Source organism: Lagenorhynchus albirostris, chromosome 12 (genome assembly GCF_949774975.1).
Source record: "Lagenorhynchus albirostris chromosome 12, mLagAlb1.1, whole genome shotgun sequence".
Taxonomy (NCBI): domain Eukaryota; kingdom Metazoa; phylum Chordata; class Mammalia; order Artiodactyla; family Delphinidae; genus Lagenorhynchus; species Lagenorhynchus albirostris.
Genome location: NC_083106.1, coordinates 53468941 through 53493147, shown reverse-complemented (window position 1 = coordinate 53493147; position 24207 = coordinate 53468941). Strand labels below are relative to the sequence as shown.

The window sequence follows — 24207 nt, the reverse complement described above, 5'->3', positions numbered from 1 at the left end:
AAATGAAGTTAGTGTGGCGGAGGTAGAAAGAAAATGTGAAAACAGACCTACATTCACCAATTTTTATGGCATGGGGTCAACTGACACTGTTCAAAGTTGATACACCACCTTAATGAGTGTTTGGGAGACATTTTACATAAAAATTAATTTTTTTAATTTTTTTATTTTGTGTGTGTGTGTGCTTTAAATATGTGTTTGGGGGAGGGGAACACACACTTCTACTCAATTAAGAGAAACATTTATACCGTCCAGGTCTTTTATTTTCTTTACACCCATCATGCCATAAATTCATAGGGAATGGGCTCCAACAGTTCAGGCTCCTTTCCATTGGTTCTCATGAAGTGTGCTTCTCTGGGTGGAGCAGGCTGGTGCTTCAGCCGAACCCAAGTACCTTTCTCTTTGGCTTCCTTCTTTTTCTGATAATTTTCCTTCACCCGTTTCAGGAAGCTATCTCGGCTCTTAGAGTGCTTAATATGATCGATACGCACATTAATTCTCTTGGCAAGAATCTTCCCTTAACTTGTTTGTTTACAAGGATGCCAACAGCATGCTGGGTAACACTGCAGACTCTCTCAGTTTTGCCATGGTAACATTTGTGGGGCATTCCTTTTTGAACAGTGCCCATTCCCTCGATATCTACAGTATCACCTTTCTTGTAGATTCTCATGTATGTGGCCAAAGGACCAACTCCATGTTTTCTAAAAGGCCTAGAGAACGTGTAGCAGGTGCCCCTCCTCTTTCCCTTTGTGTTGGTCATTTTGGCGAATTACTGGAAGATGGCGGTTCCGGACGAAAGGAAAAATTAATTTTTAAACATTTCTCAGTGGCTTCCTCTGGGAAGTAAAGTTAGGCTGTAGGGCAAGTAAGTCTATTCATTTTTGTTTTGTCCACATTTATGCTATTTGAATTTTCACTTCAATGTTCTTACGCTTTTTTATAATTTTTTTAAATGTGCTTCTTGTACAAATAGGCTGCCCCATAAACTCTCATCAAGACATTTATATAAGTTATTATTATGACTGATTCTAACAATAATAATGAAAAATATATTTTACTGAGGGCATTTTATGTGCTAAAGGTTTTCTGAGCACTCCGATTGAATCATCACAACAATCATGTTATACACACTATTATCTCCTTTATTTTATGCACAAGGAAACTAAGACTTAAGAGGTTAAGTAATTTTCCACAGTAACGCATCAAATAAGAAGGAAGGGGAGCTATGGCTTAAACTCAGGACTGTCTGGCTTCAAAGTTCATGCTTAAAACCACTAAACCCCACTGCCTGTACTCATCCTATGATTTTGAACTAGCAACTTGCAGACTCCATTTTCTCTGTTGACTATATCAACTCTGAGAGATCTTTATTTGAATTCCAGGGTAGTTCCTTTGACTGAAGACAATTTCCAAGACCAACACTTTATATACCAGTTGCAGTAAATGCTAGGAGGTAGCAAAGCAATGACCACAAATTCTGAGAGCAGAGAATACTGACTAAAATTCAACACTCAAGGATCCTGTCAAATGTAAGGTGAGATAGAGAGATCTTCAGACATAAAAAGGACTGAGAAAAAAGGATGCATTTTGTGCTATCTTAATAATATGTTTTATCCTGAGGCTTGTTTGAAGTTGGTAAATAGAAACATGTAGTTCCAAAAGAGATTTTGGTGTATATACCTAATAAATTTTATTTCCTTTGTACCCTTTCACAAAAAAATCACATGAAGATTTATTTCAGAAAGGGGGAATACACATCTCTACACAACTGGACCATTAGAGTTAAAAAAAAAAAAATTCTACCATTCCACTTCCTGCAAGCTTTACAATTAGGAAAACAAAGAAAAAGTCAACACCCATTACTTCATGTGACAAGTAACTTAGTTTCTGCTTTTGGCAAATGGGACTAGATTCTGCTTATTCGGTCATTCAACTAGTGTTTGGAATCACATTGTTTTGTGCTAGGGAGATGACAGTGAACTACAGACATAGTCTGAGTTGCTCACCATAAACCAAGGAGTGGCTGGAGGGGTGCCTGAGGCCCCACCATGTCAACCAGCACCCCCATGCTCACCCTCACTACCATTCTTCTGATTGTTCATGATGATTTTAGTCCTGGGAAAACAAAACTTCAAGCTCTCTATACGTTCTTCCCCTTCAAAGAGATTGCAGTCCCAAAGCCACATCCTATATAAAAATTCAGAAACCATCAGGAGAGCTTAGAGTCCTGTGGGGATAGACAAGCAATTAACCAGAATTACATAATCCGTTACACATACATGGGTCATGAAGTAAAGGGTTCTGAGGGGTTTTTTTAATTATTATTTATAAGGTTTTATTGCTATATGAAGTGGAAGGGCAGGAAGTTATGGACCAAGCCATGCAACATAGTTTCAAAGTAAAGGATTAGAATAATCAGTCACATTTCTTATCTACCATATACTTTGATAAGCTATAAATTGTATTTTTACATTTCAAAAGTGTTTAAAGTTTCCACGTGTCTCGTATAGGTGTATAAACCAAAATCTCTTTTGGAACTACATGTTTCTATTTACCAACTTCAAACAAGCCTCAGGATAAGACATATTGTTAAGATAACACAAAATGCATCCTTTTTTCAGAATCCTTTTCATAAACTCCACAGCCAGATATTTTGCAGAAGTCTCTTCAGCTTAAAATAGAAATTCTCTTCTATAGATAGCTAAAACAGATTTGAGATGAAGAAGGTTAACTGCTCTTTTGTGGGTCACAGCACTGATGTGCTTCAGCCCTCAGAGCACAGCTGAACTTGTACTCATTGACTGAGTTACCACTTTCTTTCCCTCAATGTCTTTAAGCTGAGTCTGTTTGGGCACATTGGTGTATTAACACATGGACCCATATATGGTAAATTCATTTGATAGCTCCTCCCAATCCCTTGATACTAAATATTGAAGTTTGATTAGAGATGGAAAAATGATGCTACTCATAGTAGAAGAGACCAAAATCCAGTCCTCTCTTCCCCTTTTGCTAAAAAGATGCTTACGTTGTTTGGGTGTCTCCTCTCCTCTGTACATCCTGGTGCTCAGAAGAGGGGGGGGGGGCCCACTCCACACTGCCTGGTTTCCTGTTCTTATTATCAAGGATCAGTTTGGGCATGGGCATGAGGTACAATTCTGGATACAATGATGTGTGGGAAATCTGGGAAAGGCTCTCTCTCCTTACTAACAAAAAAGATAGTTGGGGATAAACATCCCCTGTGCCCAATCTCATTGTGTTCATGACCATTCCTGGAGCTGTGGCAGCCATCTTGCAACCATGTGGGGAACTAAGTCAACAGGTCCAAGAGGGTAGAACAGAAAGATGCAGAGAACTTATATTTCTGCTGTGTTGAGCAACTGAATTGACCATTGAATCAATCAACAATCTGGAGCATTCACATTTGGACTTCGTGTTATGTGAGATAATAAATATTCCTCATGTGTAAGCCATTTTGAGTCAGGGTTTTCTGTTACTTAGCAGATAAACACATCCAAACTGGTCCATGTAGATTAGTTCTCTCTGTTATCCCTTTCTTCCTCCACCCAGCCACCATTCTTAACATAATTTAATTTGTATTAACATTTTTACACAGGTAGATTTAGCTTTCTTCGGTGATAAATTTAAATTTCTCCTCATGTTTTAAACTTTACCTTGGCAATCTAGTTTAAGAAACTGATCTTATCAAAGATATCTGGTTACCATACCCATGGGGCACTAATAATATTCTTAAGGTCATGGAAGTAGCAGTATGAGGCTACAATGTTTTTTGATAGTCTAACATATCCGTTTTGACCAAAGACTCTTCCCTATTAAAAAAAAAAGAAAAAAAAGAAACGAAAAAACTGAGTTATATGTGGAAGATTTCTAATTCTTATCCCAATTTTTTTTTTTTGATAGACTTTCATTACAGCAACTCCTTAAAGCCTGGCTCTTTGGCTTTCACAGTTTAATTTCTTGGCTTTGAGTTAATATTATTCCCTTAATCTCACTAATCCTCTAAGAAAGATGAACATAATGGTGAACTTCATGTAAGAAATATCCTATTAAATTTTTAAATGATTAAATTGTACACATAAAAATAAAATATGAATTTACATTGAATTTACATAACTTCCTGCCCAAATTCCTGAATTTTAAGCCATCTTTTCACCAATACCACTTCCAAATGTCTCTCTACGTGAGCTTTATCAAGACAAGTGTCAGAATTCATAAAATCAACCAAAGCAACTGAAAGGCCTATGCTAATAATAAGTCATAACACAAGTCAAGGTTAATTACAATTAGATTTTAAATATTTTGCTTGAGGACGCTAAGCTTAGTCTGGAACATAGTTTTAAAATGAAATGCTTATATATTGATATAAAAGATATAACAGTATAGTACAGCTGCGGGGTAGAGGGAGGAAACACCACGTAGCACTATTTAAACATTACATATTAATCTCAAAAATAACAAAAATAAGCAGTTTGACCGTAAATTATTCTCAGGACTTTAGCTTTTAAAAAAAAAAAAAAAGTAAAGGACTTAATCTCTTAAGCACTTCAGGGCAATGACAATTTTTTAAAATTGTAACTAGGAGGAAGCTAAAATGCCAACATTCATTTCTGAATTTTGCAGCCAACTTTGTCATACAAGTGCTTTACTAATATTTTTTTTCATACTTGTTCTAAAAGGCGTTCTCCGGAATAAAGCCTTAAGTTTAAATCAAAGACAAGTTATTCAGAACCCACCCTACCATATTTGTAGTGGCTCTCTAGCTCCTTATAAGGAAAAATACTGGATATGAGGTTAGAAATTTTAAAAGTAAATGTGAGGATGTGGTAAAGAATGATCTTATCCAGTCTGTAAAATGGGTACGGGATTTTTAAAGTCCAAGAATAGTGGATAGTCTAATATGAAAGTGAATGAAGATACTCCTCAAGCAAAAAAAGAAACCCTTTTTTTTAAGGAAAGCTTGAAGGAATTTTGAGAATTGTACTTTAGCTAAGGAAGATAGCTAAAGTACAATTTAGCTATTGTACTTTAGCTAAAGGGGGGGATCTGAGTGGAGGATATGCAGAGTTCTTATTTTTAGTAATTTTTCAAAAAGTCTAAAATTATTACAAAATGATAGGTTTTAAAATATTTTTAAATTATTACTATTTGGCATGAGAAATTAATTCAGTTGTCTAAAATGTTTATTTTCTGAGCAGGGTCATAATAGTTAAGAAGATTATTGTGCTGGAAAAAGCTTCAATAAGTGGTCCATGGCCTCAATTCCTACCCTGGTTCTCAGTGGTATTTAAAGACATCAATCTCCATAGATAGACTTTTCCTTTCACACAGCTGAGTTCTACATAGAAGAAATCATTTAAAAGCTCCATGTAACATATGTCAATTATTTTTCAATAAAACTGGAAAAAAAAACTCCATGGACATTGACCCAAGTTTTGTTGGTATTTCAAAGCTGACTTAAATACACTGCTCTTCTATTTGGTGGCTTACCAGTTCCTGTCAAATTCCTTCATAACATTTCTATTTTTTTGGTTCCTTAAAAATAAAATGCAAAACTATCGACCTAAAATGGCCTATAATGGTAGACTCATAGACTCTCAGAGCTCAAAACAATATTATAGATAATCCTACACTACACAGGGATGTAAAAGAACTTACCCAAAGCCACACAGTACAACCTAACATATCACATCACAAAACACAACACACCAGCCAACTGCAACATGGGAACCTAGACTGGCTTATAAAAAGACATTCTTGTAACAACTAGAGAAATTTAAATATGGAATGGCTGCTAAATAATGTTTATGATTACTATTAACTTCCTTAAGTATAATAAAGTATTTCCATGGTCTTTATTCTTAGATGATACATGTTAAAGTATTTATAACTTTTGAACTTACTACAAATTTTCAAATGGTACAGGATATGTGTTTGTATTTGTTAATATATGTGTGTGTTACTACACTGAATGGGTGAGAGAAAGAAATTATGGCAAAATGTTAACAATTATTTAGGTGGAGAGCACATGGGAATTCAAATTTTCTATATGTTTAAATATACACAGTAGTCAGGAATTCCCTGGTGGTCCAGCGGTTAGAGCTCTGCACTTTCACTGCCGAGGGTTCGATCCCTGGTCGTGGAACTAAGATCCCGTAAGCTGTGCGGAGGAGCCAAAAAAAAGAAAAAAACAACAACAACACAGTAGCCTGTACTTCACCAAAAGCCACAATAGCTCCCACAAAAATTGTACTAAGGACTTTGTTGAGAGCTTTATCTACTCTTTTTAAGCAGGCAGTTCTTAACGAAGTTGATTTTTCTGTTTTTCTTTAATACAACAGACTAGAAGCAAAAGTTAAAAGAGAGAGAAATGGATATTAGAGACAATCACGATCCACTTGACAAACATTTATAAACAGTCCACAGATTTGGGAGACAGCAATGGCCACAATATGATCCTGGCCCTGAAGAAGCCCACAATCCAGCTGGTGACAAAGATATGCAAACAATTAGCCATAATGATAACTAAGATACCTGATACAGAGAAAGAATAAGAAGCAGTAGAAACAACTGTGTTAGTAACCAGTGCACAGACTCAAAACGATCACCCCAAGCCATAAGGAAAATGTCAAATTTTATTTCATATACATTTAGAAAGTTAGAGAAATTAACATTACACTTCATAAATATTATTGTGAAATATTTTATTATGTAAAGTTTTAAAGCTTACAGAGAAATGTTTATGTATCAAAAAATTTATTTCCCTGGTTAGGAAGAGTCAATATTCTTAAGATATCAATTCTTCCTAACTTGACCTATAGATTCAATACAATCCCAGTCAAAATCCTAGCAAGTTATTTTGTGTGGACAAAAATATAAACTAAAGCGTCTATGAAAAGACAAAAGACCCAGCATAACCAACACAATACTGAAGACGAATAAAGTCTGAGGATTGACATTACCTGACTTCAAGACATACGTTAAACTACAATAATTACCAAGACAGTGTGGTATTGGTGAAAGACCTGACAAACAGTTCAATGGAACAGAATAGAGACCCCAAAAATAGACCCACACAAATACAGTCAACTAATCTTTGACAAAGAAACAAGGGCAATTCAGTGGAGAAATGACAGTCTTTGCAACAAACGGTATAACAATGGACATCCACATGCAAAAAAAAAAAAAAAGAATCTAGACACTGGCCTTACACATGTTGCAAAAACACTCAAATGGATAACAGGCCTAAATGTAAAATGCAAAACTATAAAACTTCTAGAAGGTAACACTGGAGAAAATCTAGGTGACTTCAGGTTTGGCAGTGAGTTTTTATATAGAACACCTAAAGCACAATCTATGAAGGAAAAAATTGGTAAGCTGGATTGCAAGAAAATCAAAACCTTCTGTTATGCAAAAGAGACTGTTAAGAAAATAAAAAGACAAGCCAAAGACTGAGATAAAATATTTAAAAAACATATCTGATGAAGGACTTGTATCCAAAGTATACAAAGAACTCTTAAAATGCAACAATAAGAAAACAACGCAGGGGCTTCCCTGGTGGCACAGTGGTTAAGAATCTGCCTGTCAATGCAGGGGACACAGGTTCAAGCCCTGGTCCAGGAAAATCCCACATGCCGCGGAGCAACTAAGCCCGTGTGCCACAACTACTCAGCCCACGTGCCACAACTACTGAAGCCCGCAAGCCTAGAGCCCGTGTTCCACAAGAGAAGCCACCCCAATAAGACCGTGCACTGCAACGAAGAGTAGTTCCCGCTCGCCACAACTAGAGCAAGCCCGCACGCAGCAACGAAGACCCAATGCAGCCAAAAATAAATAAATAAATAATTTTTAAATTTTTTAAAATAAATTTAAAAAAATATCCCAATCACAAAACAGGCAAAAGATCCAACCAGATACCTCACTAAAGAAGATATACAGATGGCAAATTAGCATATAAAAAGATGTTCAACATCATATGTCATCAGATAACTGCAAATTATTATAAAACATCAATTGGATACCACTACATACCTATTAAAGTGGCAAAAATCAAAAAAATGAACAATATCAAATGCTGGCATGGATGTGGAACAATAGGAATTCTCATTCATTGCTGATGGGAATGCAAAATGATAACAGCCACTTTATAAAAACGGTTCGGCAGGGTTTCCCTGGTGGCGCAGTGGTTGAGAGTCCAAAAAAAAAAAAACAGTTTGGCAGATCCTTACAAAATTAACTATAGTTTTACCATACAATCCAGCAATCACACTCCTAAGTATTTAGTCAAATGAGCTGAAAGTCACATCCAGACAAAAACCTGGGCACAAATGTTTAGAGCAGCTTTATTCATAATTGCCCTAAACTGGAAGCAAACAAGATAGCCTCCAAAAAGTGAATGGATAAACAAACTGTGGGACATCCATACAATGGAATATTATTCAGCAGTAAAAAGGAATAAGCTATCAAGCCACTAAAAGGCATAAAGGAATCTTAAATGCATATTGCTTAGTGAAAAGAACCAGTCTGAAAAGTCTACACACTGTATGATTACAACTATATGACACTCTGGAAAAGCCAAAACTATAGTGACAATGAAAAGATCAGTGGTTGCCAAGAGTTCAGGGAGGCGGGTGGGAAAGGGATGAATAGGTGGAACACAGAGGATTTGTTTACAGCAGTGAAACTATTCTGTAGGATACTATAATAATGGACACAAGACATGATGCATTTGTAAAAACCCATAGAACTGTATGACACAAAGAATGAACCCTAAGGTAAACTATAGACTTTAGTTAATAATAATGTACCAATATTGTTTCAGTTGTAACAAATGTACCACTCTAATGCAAGATGTTAACAAGAGGGGAAACTCTGAGCAGGGCAGAGAGGGAACTCTGTACTACCTGCTCAATTTTCTGCAAACCTAAACTGCTTTAAAAAATAAACCCTGTTAATTTTTTTAAAAAATTTTGTGTGTAATACTCATTTGCCCCAAATGCCAAACAACGAAGCTCTATTACAGTAAGCATGTGTTGCTCACCGTTAAGTCTTTACCTACACTAAACTGACTTTTTGTGAATTGTCAGTCACTTTCAGAAATGCTCAAATAATGAGCACATAAATTATGGGTAGACCCTGGGCAGGGTTTCGAAAAGTGTGGTCTTCAAACCACCTGCACCAAAATCATTTGGATGCTTGTTAAAAATCTTATCCCTACTAAATCATAACCTCGAGGGGTGGGCAATCTGCATTTTTAACAAGTTCCCTGGGGATTGTGATGCAGGAGAAGTGTGGGAAGCACTGCATTAACAGTGTATAAGCATACTTAAGGACTACTTTTATTTTACTGCTTATAAAAAGCAAACAATTAAAACATACCAGCTGCCCAGTAATTGAGAACAGGTTTCCCTTCATCTCCCTGGCACAAGATGACAACCAGTGACTTATTTTTGCAGTTTCAGGAATTCCAGCCATAAGGACTAAATTCTCCAGAAACACTTTATTATATAACACCATGTTTTTTAAAACGCTGGTTTTTCAAGAAAGAAATAACGAGACAGTGAAAACTAGGATGATGCTTATGGCCCTTCTGTGTTTTTCTTAACTGAAGACTTTTGAATCATACTTTATAAAGGATTAAAGAAGAAGCTTTCTGAGGCTTTTATCATTTATTATTCCCCAAATTGAATAAATATTTTTAAATAAAATTCTCAGAGGACACTGTCAATTCCTTTTATCTGCGAAAATTAATTTCTTTGAAATAATTTTGGTCTTGCCCTTTTCAGGAAGGTATCATTTTACTGCATCTATATCAAAGAAGGTCAGTCACAGAGTCAGAACACAGGGCAACACTTCACGTCCAAGTCCCAGAACAATCATAGAGTGTGCCTGATCAATCCTGGCTGTCATCATTTCTTTGACTCTCCACCTTGCCCTTTTGTGACCTTGGCAACCCAGCTTTAAGCTGTATGATATTGTTATTGCCCCAATTTATCCAGTGGTCAAACTTCAAGCAATCTTAGCCATTCTGAACACAGCAGAGACATGTGTCTTTTAAATCTTTGCCTTGTCTTTCTGCATCCTTTCCCCCTTCAGCCAACAAATCATTTCTAGTCCTTCCTTAGTGGAAACGATCTGATGTTAGTCATTTATACTTATAATCTAAGGCAGTGCTGCTCAAACCTGAGCATGCATCACAACCATCTGGAGGGCTTGTTCAAAGACAGATTGCTGGGCCCTACCCCCAGTGTCTGATTCAGGGGGTCTGGGATGGGCCCCAAGAATTTGCATTTCTAATGAATTTCCATCAGGTGATGCTGATGCGGCTAGTCCAGAGACCACACTTTGAGAACCACCATATAAGATAATGTGCCACCTTACTTCTGGTATTTGTACCAGAAAATGTGGTGACAGGTATGGTAATTATATAAATTGTTCTAAGACTCATCAGAGTGAGAATCCTAATTAACAACCCATAGATAGTATGTTACAGACGATGCAAATTGACAATTCCTTTTGACAGTGCTCAAGGCTACCATATATAATTGCTTTTCTACTGTCCTAGAGAAGATCATGCAACAAAAATCTCAAGTTAGCATGTGAGAACTCTTGCCTCTTATCTATTAATCGACTCTTAACTAGCTAAGCTGCTCATCTGTCCCTGCCACCCTAAGCACTTTCACTCAATTTTCAATTGCCTGCCTTGTAGGCTTGGCTAATCGATTGGACTTGGACCCACTCCATGAAGACCTACTTCTTCCCATCAGAGACCCACGCCCCCACTGCCACCCTGCATGCAGAACCCAACCTGCCTTTCTGACCTCTAGTCATAGATCCTCTCCATCCTGAGGAGTTTCGGCCCAGTTCCTTCCTGCTCTCCTAGGCTTCCAGATGTGTGATATGCCTCTGGCATCAGTCCTCTTGGCTGCCTCCCTCGGCATGACTTGGAGAAGAGAGTTTATTCTCTTTTAAAGGGAATTAGGAGAATGCCAGAGCCAAGGTGAGGCCAGGGCCACTCTGGGAATTGGGTGATGAAAGTGTCCCTCAGTAGATGGCAGGAGAAAAGGGAGCCTTCACACACAGGAGTATATGGTTGAAGAAATATCAAATCCTACGTTCTCTGATTTTCTCTGCTATTCTCCTTAGTGCAGTGCCAACCAGAATGGTTTCTCACCTTCAGATAAGAGTTGCACGCTCTGCTGAAAGATGTTGCGCTAGGAAGATCAAGATTAAACCCAGAAGAAACCAAGCAACGAGAAAAATGGGCTACTTGGCCAGCAGAGGGCGGCAGACCACATCACAAGAGGGACTCCATCCCCAAGCAGTTCTTCCCATAGGAAGTCCAGGTCTGTAACTGCCGGGGTAACTACTGGAGATTCTAAAGGGAGTACATTGGAATATTATTAATTACTTCTATGTTATTACCCCTCATAACAAGATGCTAACAAGAAAATGTCAACATTGTATAAGAAAAGAGCATCGGACCTGGAGTCTGAAAAGCTATTCTAGTATTTTCTGACTTGGCCAACAACTCAGAGCTTCCATCTTCTTACCAGTGAAATGGAGGGAAAAAGTAATAAAAGCAATCAATACCAATCACCTGTGGCCCATCAACCTCACAGGTTCGTTGTGGGAGCGGATAAGTAAAAGGAAAAAGTCTATATGCACAAACATTAGTCATTTCCCAGGTTGTGAACTCAAAAGAAGTATGTTACCTCCAAAAGGTCACCTCAGCTCTTCCTTCCACAGGTCCCGATGCCGAGGAATACTTTAACCTTATCATCACAATTGTGGAGAGATATTTTAGGCACTGGTCTGCAGGGTTAGAGGGGATTTCTGGAGTAGCAGCCCATGCAGGGAGGTACTAAACCCCACTCCGTGATGAATGGCACAGCCCACTCCACCCCAGTCCCAGGTACTTAAGTGAGGCTGGCAAAAGAGAAGCCAGGAGCCACGGTGCAGAGAATTGAGGAAGGAAAGATTAAAGAGAAAGACTAAATCTAGGGCTGTCTTTCCCAAACAATTACTGGAAAATTGCAGAACCAGTCTGCCCCAGGGAACCTCAGGGAAAATATTACTTTGATTGTGTGATGGCATCTTTCACAGAGCACACAAGAGCCCTGGCCGGCATGGCAAGGCAGAAGCTAAGAGCTCTGGTAGGTATATTATGCCTTTACGGAGCTGCTATGCTACATGTTGAAAGGAGCACAAAATTTAACTGTCAACGTTAAAATCACAAATTCTGGACTAAACTACAAGACAGAATTCCAGATGATCTCATTCTATTTCTGTGTGACAGGCTAGTAATTGCCATCAGTGCACAGAATTTTTATTTTAGGACAGCTAAGATTTCTCTTGCCTCAAGTCCCAACCAACACTGTCCTCTCTGCTGCAGAAATTTCTCTAACCAATCTTCCTGTCATGTGCTTCACGGGCTTGTTCAAATTGACACTTGAGGGTTAATTTACACCTTCCTATTTTACAAAAACAATCCCAGAGGAAGGTACTACATGATCTATCCCACTTGAATTAAAATTCTGATTTTCAGTCTCAGCCATGGATTACATACATGGGAATCCTTGAGGGGGACCCTCACAGGAACTAGGAAATGTTTTCTGTCCTTTAAATTATTTTCTCAACATATTCATGCTGGTTACTTTTAAATCTATCTATTCCTTAAAATCTAGCTAACAAACAAATCATTATAAATACTGCCATTTTAGGGAAACAAATCATAAAACCATTGAATCCTTCTACAAGGAAGTCATTAATTCAGATAACTGAATTCGATCAAGTTTTGGAGTGGTCATATCTTTTCTGAACCTTAGAACAGATCTAGGGCCTTTTTTAAGTTGTAGCTAATATGTATTGGAATTTTTTAAAGCTAACATATACAAAGACCAACATAGGTTTCTTTTGAATACACATGGTATTAAGCTATCCACCGACACGGCCTGTTGCCTGCCTGCCTGACACATGGTAATAACACATTTCCCTGCCCAAGTGAAATGAGACAGGGCCAAGTGAATTGCTTTGGCCAATGAAATGAGAGAAGACATGCGCTCATCACTTTCAGGGAGAAGGCCATAAGAGCCCATGCCTGATTGGCCTGTTCGCTCTCCCAGTCACCCTGTCCAGTTATCTAGCCTGGTTTCTGAGTGAATAAACCATGAATCAGAGACCCCTTAGAGGCAAAATGGACATGTGATGCCAAGGGTCAGAAACAATAAATCTTTGCTGTCTTAAACCACCGAGATTTTGGCATAATCCAGCCTAATCCAGCCTATCCTGACAGACCAGATTCAAAATCTGGCTCTGACACTTATTATCCTTGACTACACAGGTAAGTTCTTAAAACTCTCTGAGCCTCAGTTTCCTCCACCATAAAAATGAGGATAATAATACCTTTCTTAAATGAGAAGCTATGTGCAAAATACCTTTTACATAGTAAATTTTCAATATAGATTAATAATAGCTGCTATTATTATCACTTGTTCTTATAGAAGAGAATCTGAAAATGGTCAGTGCAAGAGCAGAATAAACATTTCCACTTGTTCTTCTTTGAAAAATGTTAGGTTAAGGACTGCCACTTACATTTTCTAGTTAAACAAGCCCTGTACAGGAAATACAAATTTTATTAATAGCAGTACTGGCATCTTATGAATGCAGAAAATAATGAATATATAGATGTTAAGTACACAGCAAGTCGATGATAGAGAGAGGGATTTATTTATTTACTCAATTTATGACATTGTGACCTTGAAACTCTTATGCAAAAAATCCATTAATTCCAATTTGTAAAGTACATGAAACTAGCAACAGGGTGGTAATATGGATAAAGGACAACACATGAAGAATTAGAATGGCTTTTAAAGCAACATTTGTCTGCTCCCTTCTCATTAAACCTGTTTTAAAAGGTGAGGTATGTCCCTGACCCTAAAAATTAAAATTCTTCACCCCAATCAGTCTGGGTTTGTACATTGAGATATATTGCCTTCCTCCACAAGCACTAAAAGATTTAATAAACCCCAGAGTAGCCAGAGATACATTTCTTAATAGAAATTCAATTTGCAGGGTTTAAATATTATTTACTTCCTGATTGGAGAACAATTTGTGAACCTTACCCAACATGGCTGCATAACTTCTTCCTCTGGCAATGGGAGTAAAATTGATTGGATCTTTTCATGGAATAATATATGGACTGATATAAACTCTTTGCTCTCGCATCTCAATATCACCTTGCTATTTACTTTTTGTCAGAATAATCCTAGCATGCCAGGCACCAGGCAAAACATAGATTTTTATGTAAAAATGTTCATCTTTGTTTAGTAAATGATTCTGTCTGTAACAGATTCTTTCTGCTCACCACATTCACAGAGAAGAAAAAAAGATAACTGAGGCTTGTCCATTTATTCCACCTTTGTCAAAAATCTGCTGACACAAGTCCTTGCTTCTCATTTGTACGAAGAACTCCATGCCTCATTTTGCACTTTCAGAGCTATTAGTTCTCTTCAGTAATCACTCAGGACTTAATTATACCCTTAGAGACAGAAAAGATGCATCTACTAGCCATGACCACGTGCCTGCCTGTCAGTTACACAGGCCAGTTGGAGGCCTTGGCTCTTTGGACCTGGCTGTGTTTCATGCAGCACTGTCGAGACAAGATAGTCCATGTGGGCACTGCAACACAGGACTTCCGGAGCCTAAAGGAAAATAAATCCTATTATGTTCTCTCTGAATGTACCAGTTCAGGTCATAAATACTTGGACACAGCCTCTCTTTCCCATGAGGGAGTCGCTGCTGGGAATGGGAAGCATGAACACATGTGGCTCTGCAGTGCCATTCCCAGTAAGCTGTGCCCCCTGAATGACCTCTCTGACCAACTGTTAATCATTCAGCTACACTTCAATTGAGAGGGAAAATAACAATGATAAAACTAAAACACTCAACTTTCATAGCACATTATAGGATAATTTCATGCAGGAACCAGGAGCCCGATAACATGGAGAGGGTATTTCAAAGTTGAAAACTGCCTTTGATTCTCTCTGGGGAAAGGACAGAGGACACAGTAAAGGAGACACCTAATTGAAACTGCCCAGAAGCCTCCAAGGGCTTCAGGCTGAAAGTCACCAAGCGCGATGTGGAAAATGGCTGGGTAGCCTGCATTTCCTTTGGACCACAAACCCTGAATCTGGTTGTAATCATGGTCGTTACTGATCAGAACCGGACTTTAGTTGATGGCATATGAAGTGGTACAAGGACATGGGCACCTGTGTGCAAATGTACACAGTTCACAGACTTCACTCTCAAATTCCCAAACTGTGCTCATCAAAACAGTATAGGAGCTGATCCAAAGAGGAATATTCATCCAAAACAGTCAGTTACAAGAGTGGCCAAGGAAACTGCAGCCAGAGGAAGGAATTCTAACATTACAGATGTTTGACTGTTGTAAGTGCAGAAAAGCAAAGAAAATGAGAAACAGAAGCATGAAGCTGAGGTTGGAAAGTTTTCTCTCCTGAAGGCCTTGCCCACAACAGGAGCTATTCAGAAAGCACAAAATGCCACAAAGGCACCTCTGAGAAGATAATCAACAAGAAGGGTTCACCCCCACTGCTAAAGATCAGGAAGCTGCAGACATCCCGGTCCCAGCCTAGAACATCACAGACCAGAGGGACCTGCCTTAGAAGCCTTAGGGAAGAAATAATGAGTTTATTTTGAAAACATACACCCCAAATAAAGAGGTGCCTCCTCCTGCTTTAGGACCAGCATCGTTAGAGACCTATTTTTAAAGCAATCAAACAGAAGCCTAACTCTGAAGATTTTCATGAAGGGGAGCTGGTTGGGGAGCCACAGAGGTATAAATTACAATATACAACACACAGTAACACTCTAAAAATCCTCCTGGCTCATCTCTGTCCCCTAAGTCCTACTTCTTGGAACAGCTGCCCCTGTTCTAATTCTCTCTCTTAAAATATTCCAGCATCAGTAAGCTCTACTTCTCACGAACCTGTCCGCATCTTTCCTTTATTACTCAGATAATTTCAGGCTCTTTCTTACATTCAGTCCACCAGTCTTCTGCAGCTTCTTCAGGTTTTATCTCCAAACATTTCCCCAACTAGATCCAGTAGTTCTACAAGGAAGAATCTTGCTTCTTGACAAGACAGAAGAAGGAAAAGTTTTACATAAATCGCATTTTGAATATTCATTTTTCGGTGTAGAGATACACAGAGACTCTCACACACCACAGTTATAGGCTATATGCAGAAGCTAAAGTCACTAAAATATTTACTAATGAACTGACTCTGTTTATCCCACACTTCTCACAACTTCATCTATCACTCCCGCCCTCTCTGAGGTCAGGATTTGGGGTATCCGGCTGTATTCGTTTCTTATTACTACACTAAGTCCCTTAAAACAACACACATATATTCTTTTACAGATCTGGAGGTCAGAAGTCTGAAATGAGTCTTGAGGGGCTAATAACAAAGTGTTAGCAGGGCTTCTTCCTTCTGGAGGTTCCCGGGGAGAATCCGTTCCTTGCCTCTTCTAACTTCTAAAAGGAGGCAGGCTTTCCTTGGCTGGTGGCTGCATCGTGCCAATCTCTTTTTTTTTTTTTTTAACATCTTTATTGGAGTATAATTGCTTTACTACTGGGCATATACCCTGAGAAAACCATAATTCACAAACAGTCATGTACCACAATGTTCACTGCAGCTCTATTTACAATAGTCAGGACATGGAAGCAACCTAAGTGTCCATCCTCAGATGAATGGATAAAGAAGATGTGACACAGATATACAACGGAATATTACTCAGCCATAAAAAGAAACGAAATTGAGTTATTTGTACTGAGGTGGATGGACCTAGAGGCTGTCATACAGAGTGAAGTAAGTCAGAAAGAGAAAGACAAATACCGTATGCTAACACATATATATGGAATCTAAAAAAATATGGTTCTGATGAACCTAGGGCCAGGACAAGAATAAAGATGCAGACATAGAGAATGAACTTGAGGACACGTGGGGTGGAGGGGAAGGGGAAGCTCTTGCTTCCATCATAGCAGTTACTACTCCCACTGATCTCCTGCCTTTCTCTCATAATGACCTTTGTGACTGCATCAGACCCACCCCAATAATCCAGGATAAGATCCTATCTCAAGAGCCTTAACTTAATCATATCTGCAAAGTCCCTTTTGCCATATAAGGTGACATTCACAAGTTCTGTGGGTTAGGATGCAGACGCCCTTGGTGGGAGGCGTGGGGAAGGGGGCTATCCACATTATCAGATGTCACAAACTGTATAAAAAACTCAGTACAAATTCAATGCAAGACAAAGTAAATTGCCAGACTCGCAAAAGATGAATGAATTCATTAAGGCAACAAAAGTTATGATTGAGAACTGCTGGAATTATGAGCAAAGCTATTGACAAATCATAATTCAGCAGAGATAGAACCCTTTACAATTGAAAAATATAGAAAATCAGCAGGGATAATAACAGCTGGGTACAGCAAAGAAAAAATTATTTAAATACCACCTGATTAAGAGAGAATCTTTGGAAAACTGATAAAGCTGTCAAATTTTTTTGCTCATGATGCAAAAATGTGAAATAAATTATATCATATATATGATCATACAGTTGTCTTAGAAGAAAATTTTTTTTACCAAAAATGAATCAATCTTGATGAATTCCTTGTTCATTTTAAGTTTATAGTTGTAATTATTGTTAATGTTATTCCAATAAGGAAACTTATTTTCATAAGTTTTAATTTCAGTTTTCAAGACAAGTAACTAGTTTAAACTTTTTTCACTATGTACAGAATGTACATTCCAGGAACAGGGGAGGAAATAGCAAAGTCATGGAGGAGGGACTTCCCTGGCGGCACAGTGGTTGAGAATCTGCCTGCCAATGCACGGGACACGGGTTTGATCCCTGGTCCGGGAAGATCCCACACACTGCAGAGCAACTAAGCCCGTGTGCCACAACTACTAAGCCTGTGCTCTAGAGACCGCAAGCCACAACTGCTGAGCCTGCGCGTCAAAACTACTGAAGCCCACGCGCTCTAGGGCCCAAGTGCCTCAACTACTGATGCTCGCACACCTAGAGCCTGTGCTCCGCAACAAGATAAGCCACTGCAATGAGAAGCTCGTGCGCTACAATGAAGAGTAGCCCCCGCTCGCCGCAACCAGGGAAAGCCCACGCGCAGCAACAAAGACCCAACACAACCAAAAATAAATAAAAATAAATATTAAAAAAAAATTTACAAAATAAAGAAAAAGTCATGGAGGAACTGAAGTCTTCCCCACCCTAAAGCTATTTTTACTATACTGTGTTTCTGAGCATGGCTGTATACCATGACAGGTGTACTCCAGGACCTGTCTCTCCCTGTCATAAGGGGATAGATGAGACTGACTAGATGTGTAAAGAGTGAACTGTGATAGAAAGATCAACAGTATAAGGGAGAAAATCTGGTCCTAGGCTCTTTTCAAGACTTATCATTTAATAAAGATGTTAAAAAAAATTTAAAAATAAATAAATAAATAAATAAAGACTTATCATCTTTGTGACTTTGAGGAATGAGGATGTTTGGAACCTCTCAGAAGATCTCTGCTTCCTCTATAAAATGAGAATATTATTCATACTTATCTTCCTACATTTGTTAACTTCAAGAAAATTCACCTTAGGACTTCCCTGGTGGCACAGTGGTTGAGAATCCACCTGCCAATGCAGGGGACATGGGTTCAATCCCTGGTCCAGGAAGATCCCACATGCCGTGGAGCAACTAAGCCCATGTGCCACAACTACTGAGCCTGCACTCTAGAGCCCACAAGCCACAACTACTGAGCCCGTGTGCCACAACTACTGAAGCCCACATGCCTAGAGCCCATGCTCTGCAACAAGAGAAGCCACCACAATGAGAAACCCGCACACTGCAACAAAGAGCAGCCCCTGCTCGCCACAACTAGAGAAAAGCCCGTGTGCAGCAACAAAGACCCAATGCAGCCAAAAATAAATAAATAAATTTATCTTAAAAAAAAGAAAACTCACCTTAAAATTCAGATGAATGCTTGTAAGACTCAGTATTAAATTAAAGATGCCATTTAATGCTACCCCAGTAAAGACACCAACAGGAGTATTTGGAATGAAACAAGCTAATCCTAAAGTAAATAAAAAATAAACTCACAAAATAGTCAAAAATATTCTGAGAAAGGACAGTAATGAGAAGGTAAGCCCAACCAGAGAGAAAAAGATACTATAAAGCTATAATAATTAATGCAGTATGGTATTACGCTTGAAAGTACAGAACAATAGAGCAGAACAAAAAGTTCTGAAATGGACTCAAATACATACAGGCATTTAAGATATGATAAAAGTGTCCTTCTAAATCAGTAGGCAAAAGATGAATTGTCCAATAAATGTTGTCAGAACAACTGAGTAGCCACCTGGGGAGAAATATATTTCTACTTTTTACCTTTCACAAAAATAAATTAAGGATGGATAGAAGATTTCAACATACAAAATGAAACCATTATAATTGCTAAAAGAAAACATGGGAGAAATTTTTACTATGAAGAACTGACTACATATAATCTTTCATTGTTCATCAAACACTGAATTCAGTGAAGTCTGAAGTTCAGTGGGAGAAAGCATGATTCAGTACGAATGTCCAGCAAGTATTTGGAGTTAGAAGACCTGGGTTCAGTTTCCGGCTCCATATCTTAAAAGCTGACTGATCTGGAAAAAGGCACTTACATTTTGAACCTCGGTTTTCTCAACTATCAGGAGTGACAAATACTGTAGGGGTTTCTTGTGAGTTTCCAATTGGGTAATGATAAAATTGAAAGTGACAGGTAAACAAAGTGACATAAACATGCCAGTTAATATCTAACTAATATCTAAGAATTTAGTGCCATATAAACAAAGTAACATAAACAAGCTAGTTAATATGAAATTAATTTTTAAAAATTAAGAAACTCGGGCTTCCCTGGTGGTGTAGTGGTTGAGAGTCCAACTGCCGATGCAGGGGACACGGGTTCGTGCCCCGGTCCGGGAAGATCCCACGTGCCGTGGAGCGGCTGGGACCGTGAGCCATGGCCGCTGAGCCTGCATGTCCGGAGCCTGTGCTCCGCAACGGGAGAGGCCACAACAGTGACAGGCCCGCGTACCGCAAAAAAAAAAAAAAAAAAAATTAAGAACCTCAGTCGCCTAAGTAGAAGACAATAATGTGGAAAGTCTTGATGAAGATCACACGACAATGAGGATTAAACAGAAAAACCCTCTACAGCTGCAGGCAAAGATGTTCAGTGTGCCCAAGTAGAGGGCACTGTTCACATAATTGTCCGAAGAGTGGCACTGTGTGTGTGTCTGTGTGTGTGTGTGTGTGTGTGTGTCTATGTTTATGTGTGTATTGAGAGCAGGGGACATATATATTTTTTCCTTTCAGCTTGAACCCCACTCAAGAAGTTTTTCTTCCTCTTGGAGAAATTCAATGAATTCAACCCCTCCCTCTGCCCTGGCAGATGCTGAGCACAAAGGGATACAGCCCAGAGGCAGCTGGCCACACAGCCCAGAGCTCAGTGAAAGGCAGGAAACTCTGACAAGCCATCTGCAGGTGGGCCAGAAGCATTTCATGAAGTAAATTTGAGAATCATAATTCCATATAATTGTTAAAGATATATTGTTTAAAATCTATATTTGACTAACCTCAAATAAAAACTGGAAAAAAAAATCTACAAATAGTACTAAGGACCCTCATCTAAGGAAAGGATAATACACATGCAGCAAGAATGAAGAGAACGATGAACAGAACACAGAAAAGTCCAAAAAATGCGGAATCGGAGGAATCCGGATGTGAGCATTTTAATTCATGTCTGCAAATTCTTTGACACTCCTGTCATCACAAGGCAGGTTTCTATGTTCCCTGCCCTTGAATCTGGGTTGACCTTAGTGATGGGTCCACCAATAGCGTATGATGAGAGTGACACTACGTGACTTTCACAGTTGTGGGACCTATGAAGTCATAGAGGGCCACATGCTTAGAAGGGCTCCTCACTTGGTTTAATGCTCTGCTACTGCAATCTTGACATTCTTGTAATTTTTGAACAAGGCACCACCTTTTCATTTTGCACAAGGCCCCACAAATTATAGAGACAGTCCTGCCTCTGACCCTGGGTCATAAAGGCACTTGTACTTGGTCTTCTCGCACATGCACGCCAGAGCCCTAAGCCACCACGTGAGCATCATAAATTACCCTGAGGCCGCCATGCTGTGAGGAAGCCAAACTATCCCAGCCAGGGGGACCACAAGTGCTGAGGCTACAGGAAGAGAGAGGTGCCCTGCCAGCACCCAGCTACTCTAGGTTCCTCAGTTCCAGCTCCAGCTCCAGCCACTGTCTGATGTGATCACACGAGAAACCCAGAGCCACGACTGCCCAGCTGAGCCCTCCCCGTATCCCTGATCAGAAACTGTCACAGATGATAAAATGGCTGCAATGTTCTGAGTCTTTACATTTAGGCACACTGGAATATTCTAGACTAGATTTATTTCCTTAAACCATACCTTTTTAATCTTTTTTTATGCAAAAAGGGGAGAGGAGCAGGTAAGAAAGAGTAGAGACACCTTCTCTAGACCTTTTCTCTAGCTATTAGCCATTAAACATGAAAGGGAGGTAGTTTAGGGGAGCAACAGGGCCTGGGACGCAGGAAACAAGGCACATCCTGACCAGTCACTGCCTGGTTGGAGCCCTGACCTGGAGCCTGGTGAGCCAGGGGTGCACAACTCCATGAGCCTAATTGAATGAGGTAATGAGAGTGAAAAGTGACCGTATCCTATTAACCTAACTAATCTCTATCAGGTTTGTGTGTCTCATGGGACCAACCATCACACTGCTGAATCCTTCTGCAACTCTGACCTCTGGCGGGGTTTGCAGGGCTCAGGGATAATGGCGACCATTCCCCAAGGATGCAGCGTGAGCCTGACTCTCCCCCTGAACCAGCTCTAATTCCGCGAACAACTCCACGGAGAGGGTTTTACTGTCCCCATTCGAGGATTGAGGAAATGGAGCTTAGAGTCAAGAAGTAACTTTATAAAGCTGACGTCTATTGAGTGCTGATTACATGCAGGCTCTCTCTACTGCCACTCCATATGCAGTATCCTACGGACAGCTCACAGCTGCACTCTAAAGTAGGGAATAGCATCATCCCCGTCCACAACAGATGATACCTAGTTTCACAAAGGTTAGGGAACTTGCCCAGGGTCCCAGAGTAGCCTGAGAAAGCAGGGTTTGGCTGTTTTGATATCCTGCTCAGAGCCCCTCTGCCATGGTAACTGGCCCCAGGGGACATGTCCCTCACTCCCAAGGTCCTGTAATGAGATTATTGCAATGCACAATCTTTACAGGTTGGGAGACGCATGAGGCTTATTTTGTAACAGATAGCATCATGGAACTTCAGTGAGTTCACCTTGTGCCCCACAAAGTCTCCCGTCAATGGAATGTACCATTCAGATTACATATAGCAAATAGTACAGCAGACGATTTGGCAGTGGACAGCGCTCGGAAACACGGGCTCACCTTGCCTGTACTTGCATAAAATGTCTTTCTGTGTCTATACACAACTGTTGTTCGGCTCCACTTCTCTCAGACCAGCAAGGCAGTACTGCTTAAAACAAGCAACCAGCTGCACCACTCAGGCCAGGACCTGTCACCATTATGCGGGTGACGTGACGCCACACAGAACCTCAGCTTTTCCTGTCCTTTTGGCTTTATATTCACAAGCATCTGATAGCTTTCAGAGCCAACTTTGCTGGCAGTTCCTAAGGTGAGCAACATCGCCCCCGTCAGACACCCCTTTTCCATCTCCTAGATGGGATCTTACACCATCTGTTCCCAATCATTGCTTCTTGCTTATTGTGTAAATTGCATTTATCACTCTAAAAGGACCTGAGACATCTTGACTGTTTTCTTCTATGTGGAACTTGAAGTGCATCGATTTCTGCTGCTATAGCCCTATAGCCACATGTTTACTACCTGTCAGTTCTAGTTTACTCAGAAGTTGCCTCTACAGAACTGAACAGTCTAAAACCAGCTCACAAAATAAGAGAATCAAAAGCCATATTTCATCCACGTGTGGACACTTGCATCCACCCTCCCACTTCTACCCCACAAGATTCTACCAGAAAGGTCCCCAGTATCCATCCTTCGGTGGCCAGCAGAAAAGCCCTCTAAAAGCTTCCATTGCTAGAAGAGAACAAAGTTGTCACTTCTTGTGATCAAATTCAGCACCTCCTGTTATTCCTGTCACCATCATGAATGTATGTGACACAGAAAAGCCATGTGAGCCTGAGTCCCAGGACTCCCATAAAGCCAGGGATAAAATGATCTCCAGGCAGGTCCTGGGGAGCCATCTCAGAGAAGTAAAGGCAGGTCTAGAGGGCAGAGGGTGGGCTTTGGAGCCACACAGATGTGGTGGTGGAAAAGTCATTTAACTTTTCTTGAGGGGTAGTTTTCTTCTCCATGAATGGTGAAGATAATACCTCACTTGCAGGGTTCATGTAAAAATTAGAAATAATGTCTGAAAAAACTTATTTTCATGCCTAACAGAATGACCTCAGTAAACAGTAGCTATTATTGTTAGGAAAAGAAACTAACATAATAGCTTTCTTTAAAATAGTTTGTTGTTTTTTTTTTTTAACAAAGTTACACATGTGCATATTTTAAATGGTCAAATGGGGAAATCAGCCTTCTTATAAAAAAAACTACCCCTTACATTAGACCTACTTTCTCCTCCACACGTAATGCCAAATTGGTTTGATCGATTGATACTCTCACGAGTCCAAGGGCTCTTTGAATCTGGAAATTCTTGTCCTTCAATACTGGAATGTTTTAAAAATTATTTTTTGGTCTACCTCCTGGCTTATTTCCTCAACTTTATCTTCCCACCCTTCCACTGAATTTTCATTTCTTTTCTCATAGTTTAAATTTTTAGTATCACTTATTGTTTTCTGAACGTTACTTTTTATAGCCACTATTTTTTGTCCACGGCTGCAGTATCTTCTTCCATCCCTGACTATAGTAATTTCTTCTGGTTCTATTTTCTTCTTCTATTGCTTTCCTAGTGCTTATTCCCTCCAAGATGCTTTTTTAGGTTGTTTCTATCTCTGTCTGCCTTACTGGACGCTTTCCTAAAAGGTATGAACAT

At 39.5% G+C, this 24207-nt stretch overlaps 1 pseudogene; it reads right to left on the bottom strand.

Moving 5' to 3' along the window:
- Positions 1–215: 215 nt before the first annotated feature.
- LOC132530651 (large ribosomal subunit protein eL21-like) lies at positions 216–757 on the bottom strand (annotated as a pseudogene).
- Positions 758–24207: the final 23450 nt, after the last annotated feature.